The following is a 6,336-nucleotide window of genomic DNA, read 5'->3' as shown; positions in this document are numbered from 1 at the left end:
AATGTCATTTTTTTGCAAAAAAATCATTACATTTTGATTAATAACAAAAAAAGTAAAAATGCCAGCAGCAATGAAATACCACCAAATGAAAGCTCTATTAGTGAGAAGAAAAGGAGGTAAAATTCATTTGGGTGGTAAGTTGCATGACCGAGCGATAAACGGTGAAAGTAGTGTAGTGCCGAAGTGTAAAAAGTGCTCTGGTCATGAAGGGGGTTTCACCTAGCGGGGCTGAAGTGGTTAAATCAGTTATGGTTCCTTTGATCGCTCCAACCGTTACTTGGATAACTGTGGTAATTCTAGAGCTAATACATGCCGACGAGCGCTGACCCCCAGGGATGCGTGCATTTATCAGACCAAAACCAATCCGGGGGCCCGGGCGCGGCGGGGCCCGCGGGCACGGGTGGTCTCGGCCGCCCCGATTCCCACCCGCCACCGCTCTCCCCGGCCGCTTTGGTGACTCTAGATAACCTCGGGCCGATCGCACGTCCCCGTGACGGCGACGATCCATTCGGATGTCTGCCCTATCAACTTTCGATGGTACTTTCTGCGCCTACCATGGTGACCACGGGTAACGGGGAATCAGGGTTCGATTCCGGAGAGGGAGCCTGAGAAACGGCTACCACATCCAAGGAAGGCAGCAGGCGCGCAAATTACCCACTCCCGACTCGGGGAGGTAGTGACGAAAAATAACAATACAGGACTCTTTCGAGGCCCTGTAATTGGAATGAGTACACTTTAAATCCTTTAACGAGGATCTATTGGAGGGCAAGTCTGGTGCCAGCAGCCGCGGTAATTCCAGCTCCAACCAGCGAGGAGGGAGGTTGTGTCAGGTTGGAGCTCTGAAGAACCGAGGAAGCAGCAAGGCCCAGGGGATTTTATTTTCATCTGAATCCCCTGGGCAGAACCAGGCTTGTGGGGAGCTTATACACCTTGCTCCCCAGCCCGGGCCCTGCCTCTCCTTAGGGAGTTGGCAGGGACCTGTGGCCATGACGACAAGGAGAAGCGGCAAGACCCAGAGTGGTGGAGGCGAGGGGGAGAGGAAGACCGGACGAGGTAGTGGCAACCAAGTCCCCCCCCGAGGACCCTAGAACCTCTGGAAAGAGGAATGGAAGCACTGCTGAGGCTGAAGAGGTGTCGTCCCATGTAGGTTGGGGGTCTCGGCGGGAGGGAGAATCCACCCCCACCTACAGCTCCCGCATGGCGTTCTACCTCCATGAAATCAAGGACCTGGGACGGCACCTCAAAATCCTGAGCCAGGAGCTTGGACTGCAGAGGGCCAAGGCAAATAATGTCAAGCAAAAAACGGCCCCCTATATCGCAGAGAATTAAGTAAAGACGGAGATAAGCATGTTCAGAAAAAAAAGGGAGGCTTTAATTAATGAAAGTAGACCCTTTAAGGAAAAACTCCTGAATGAGGAGAGATTTGTGGCTATGGAGGAAAAGAGAGGGGAGCGGTGTGAGGGAAGTAGCGGGGAGGAGGGTGATGGTGGATTACCTGTGTCCGGCATGGCTGTCACTCCCCGGTCTTCTCTTCCCAAACCTGCACCAGCACCACCTCTTTCCCAGCTATCTGTACCGAAGGGTTATAGCAGCATTACTGCTGAGCAAGCAGAGCTGCCCCCGTCCGAGGATGATGATGATTTTGAAAGCAGTAGTGGTAGTGGCGGAGGGCTCCTGGAAGAAATACGCATGCTGGAGTCGCCAGTGGAGCTACAGAACTTCGCCTTTGGGGATGAACTCCTTGAAGATGGTGGTGGGAAGAGGAAAAAGAAAAAGGAAAAGAAAAAGGCAGCAAAGGAGATTAGGTACATCTATGTTCCGACCTGGCAGGAGCTGAAAAGTCCATGTCAGATGCTGCATCAGCAAGTAACATCCCGGGTCTGACTGTGCCTACAGTGTCAGAGCACGGGAGTAAAGGAAATTTGAAACAAATGGCGCCGAATGTCAGCGTTCCCGACCTCGTGGAGGGCACTGTGAATAATGGTGGCCAATCGGGTGCCTCCGGCACTGCGGGTCACTCCCCTGTGGGAGGGGGGAGTGGCTTGGTGTGGGAGCTTGCTCCCGTGATAGAGGCGGGCCTGTCCGCCGCCTCGGTGTGTAAAGTGGTGCTGGGGCGGTGCGACGGGATCGCCGTTCCTCCCACTCATGATGGTGCTCCCTCGGTCCCCGCTGTCTGTTTGCGGCGGGGATCGGGGAGCGGCGGGGGGCGTGTCCGGGGGCGTCCCCGGTGCTGTTTCTGTGTATAGGGATGGTGCTGGGGGCGTGTCTGGGTGCGCTCCTGGCCGCGATCCTCCTCCCTGCGATGTTGCGGCTGGGGATGTGTCTGGGCGCGCTTCCGGTGACGCTCCTATTGTTGGGGGCGTTGCTGGGGGCGTGTCCGGGGCGTCTCCGGCGCTGTTTCTGTGAGTGGGGATGGTGCTGGGGGCGTGTCAGGGTGCACTCCTGGCCGCGGTCCTCCTCCCCGTAGTGTTGTGGCTGGGGATGGGGCGGCTGGGGGTGTGTCTGGGCGCACCTCTGGTGATGCTCCTACTGTTGGGGGCGTTGCTGGGAGCGTGTCTGGGTGCCCTCCTGGCCGCAGTCCGCCTCCCTGTAGTGTTGCGGCTGGGGGTGGAGCAGCTGGGGGCGTGTCCGGGCGCGCTCTCAGCTCTGTGGAGGAGGTGGCTGAGAGCGCTGCCAAACGCAAGCGCACCGTCAAGACCAGAGTGGCTGGAGACAGTAGTGCCCTCAGGGGGAGCGGGAGGAGGCGGGGGTACTCTCCTGAGACTATGGAGAGGTACATTAGGACGGGGGCGTTGCCCTCCTCCCCTTTTTCCTCCAGTTAAGAGGATGTTGGGGTGCCGAAAAAGGTGGTCGGCACCATCAATGTCCATGTTAGTGGAAAAAATGAAATAAATAAAAATAAAGCAAATAAGGGGATACATATGGCTAAAAATAAAGCCATTAAAGTTGTCACTGGCCCAGCAGTAAGTTTGGAGTCCCCAACTCTGGAGGTGGTGGGGACCCCTGAAAAAGGGGTTCTTTCCTCCCCAGAGGGTAGGCTTGGGGGGCAGGGGGGCCATCGGTGGCTGTAGAAGCCGCTGGTGGTCCTGGTGAACTGGCTGGTGCCTCTGCGGTCCCTCTGACCCCTGGGGAGGCCAATGGGAGAAAGCCCCCCCCCCCAAAAAAAAAGTTAATGTAACCGAGTCCTTGGCAGACCTGGCAAAGAAAATTGAGAATACGGTTAAGAAAAGTAATGAGGCTGCGCCTGGCCCCGGCGGGGGGACGACTGCGGGAGTTCCTGGCGTTGCCCCCCCGGTAGGGTCTGGTGCAGTACATCCTAGTATAGTGGGGGAGGGGGGGGCGGTCCGGCTGCCCCTCCTGTGGGGGTGACGCCCGGCAGAAGTTATGCCGGGGTGGTTGCTGCCGCAGGGGGGGGGGGGGGTTTGTCTTCATTGGCTTCCCCATTTCCCGAGTCTAGTTCTGGTAACTTGCAGCGGCGACTCCTGGAGGCCCTCAAAAAGGGGGAAAGCTCCATCATAGTAGAGGGTGAGAAGGTTTATCTATCCTTCTGGATAGATAGGTTCGGACTAAGGGCCTTCTGAGAGCAGAGAAGGGGCGAGACCAACTGGTCTTCACCCACAGCCGGCCCTGGGACTAGACGGAATGTAGTCTGTCTCAAATGGGGAAGCGAGGATGCGTGCCCTACTAGAAAGATGGTCGCAGAGCTCCTGTTTGGGATGGGGTTCAAGGCGGCTGACATCTTCGCCTTGATACATCCGTTCGGTTCCAAGGAGTTCGACATCAGTTTTGTCCGGTCAGAGGGCCTTGAGCTGTTCTGGTCCGGATATCAGCTTGTGAAGAACATGCCGGACTGGCGCGGTTTCCGGGCTTACCCGGTGACCCGCCAGAATGAGAAGGAGAAGGTGACCGTTCTCACCTGTAACGAGTCACTTTCTTGTACGGACATCTTGACCTGGTTGGGTCGGTACGGGGACGTACAGGGTGTCCCAGCAAAAAACCTGGACGAGTTTGGCATCTGGTCGGGCGCCTGGACCTTCAACGTCAAATTGAAGAATCTAGGAGGTACGGTTTCCCACATTCCGTCATCTGCCTTCATCGGCCGTGACAGAATCCTGGTTTTCTACAGGGGGCAGCCTAAGCTCTGCCACAAGTGCGGCAGCCCCTCTCACTTCAGCGCCAGCTGCCCTGAGCAGAAGTGCGCTTTGTGCGGGGGGTTAGGTCATCTGGCCGCATCCTGTGAGCAGCAGATTAGGTGCAACCTGTGTGGTGTCTTAGGACACCCGTTTAGTCGCTGTCCTCTCTCTCAGGCCAATGCGGCCCGAGCTCACGCAGAGGCGGGCCGGGAGGCAACCACTGCTGAGGCGGGTGCTGGCGGAGGCAGTGGAGGTCAGGGGTCTGGGAAGAACAAGAACGGTCCGTCTAGGCAGAGGCGGAGGGAGAAGCGCCAGGCGGAAAGGGAACAGGTGGACCCCCGTTCTGGGGTGATGCCTGCCCCTTCCCAAGTGGTGGCCTCCCGTAGAAGATCGGAGACCCTAGGGGACAGCGAGCTAAGGAGGGAAGCCAGGAGACTGGCACGGGACGAGGAGGCTCAGTCCTCGTACTACGAAAGTGCAGCAGAGGGTAGTGGGACTGAGCCCGAAAGCATCAAGGGGAAACGGCTGACCAAGACAAGAAGCTCGACCAGAGTGGCCAGGGAAGGTGCAACCGGCTCCCCTCTGGAGCTTTCCAACCGGTATCTCACCTTTGGATGAGACCTGCCGCCTCTTCTTCATCTGGGGAAGAGGTCATAGGTGGGGTACCGGAGGAGCAGGAGGGAGAGCCTTTAGGGGGCCCCGCGCCTCTCTCCGGTGGGGATGTAAGGTCCTCAGGAGAGGAGGCAGGAAGAGGTTAGGGAAATGAGAAAGCCAAGGGTGGTGCGCAGGGGAGGACAGTGGTGCCAGAATGGGATGGACACCACTGTCTCCCTCAAGATGAGGGCGTACTACCTTAGAGGACAGCCCCGGGAGGGGTGGTAGGAAGAAGGACATCTAACTCGATCATCCTGTATGGCGGCACCCACTCTGCTGACTCTGGCGACCATTAATGTCGCCAGCATCAAGTCAGATGCGGCTCGCTATGCAGCCTTCGATTTTTTCAGCCGTGTTGAAGCTGACATTTTGTTTTTGCAAGAGACCAGGCTGTCAGATTTGGCAGCTATTCACAAAGCCAAGAGGGAGTGGAGATCTGGGCCCTCCTACTGGTCTCTTGCGGCTGAGCCGTATAGCGGAGTGGCGGTCCTTTTTACCGCACCGGTTGAAAGCCGACGGATAATCGAGTTAGAAATGGGGAGGTGTTTGATCTTGGATGTCCTCATGAGGGGGCAAGAACTCCGCCTAATTAATATCTATGGGCCCCAATCCAAATGGGAGAGGAAAAGCCTCCTCATGAGGATCAAGCCTTTCCTTTTTTCGAGCCGGCAGGTGGTCTTTGGAGGGGATTTCAATACCATCACAAGGCCCCAGGATAGAGGAGGCGCCAGAGACCGGCTGGCTTACTGATAGTATCGCCCTTAATAGCTATAGCTAGAGAAGCTCGCCTGGTGGATGTCCACATCAGGCATACCCCAGGCCGCACGGGGTTCACATACCATAGGGGTAGTAATGTTAGGTCTAGAATAGATAGGTTTTATTTAAAGGAGGAGGCTATTTTCTCACCTTTAAAGGTTGTGGAGGTAGAATTCTCCGATCACTGTTTAATTATGTTTTCTCTGAACATTGCAGAATCCCCCCGTGTGGGAAGAGGGTATTGGAAGCTGAATTCGGCCCTCCTGGAGGAAACAGAGGTAAGACAATCCTTTGAGGATTTTCTTCAGAGCCAGGTGTCGCTTCTGGATCTCTGTGACAGTAAGTCAGAGTGGTGGGAGATATTCAAAGATCGGGTGGCCAAGTTCTTCCGCCAGCTCTCGGGCCTCAGGTCTCTGGACAGGTACCGCCTGTACCAGAGCTTGAGGAGGAAGCTTGAGCATTTGGTCTCGACTGGGGGTAGCCGAGAGGATATCTCCAGGGTGAAATCTTTGCTCAAGAGGTGCCAGTACGATAGGCACGCATCTTTGGTTTTTGAGAGGGATTTCGGGAGGTACCGCTCGCCCGACCCTTACAGAAACTGTAAGATGTCAGTGAGTTGTAAGTTGGTGACGGGACTGATAGACGGTACGGGGTCTCTGAACAGGTCCAGATCAGGGATCCTGGAAGTCGTCAGATCCTTCTACTCACACCTCTTGGGGAAGAAAGATCTGGATCGGGACAGGATGGCAGGTTTCCTGACCGAGACCATCCCTGACACAGGGGCTCACCTCCC

This window comes from Bufo gargarizans, chromosome 6, assembly GCF_014858855.1.
Source record: "Bufo gargarizans isolate SCDJY-AF-19 chromosome 6, ASM1485885v1, whole genome shotgun sequence".
Lineage (NCBI taxonomy): Eukaryota > Metazoa > Chordata > Amphibia > Anura > Bufonidae > Bufo > Bufo gargarizans.
The sequence above is the reverse complement of the archived record's forward strand: the minus strand, read 5'-3'. Positions refer to the sequence as shown.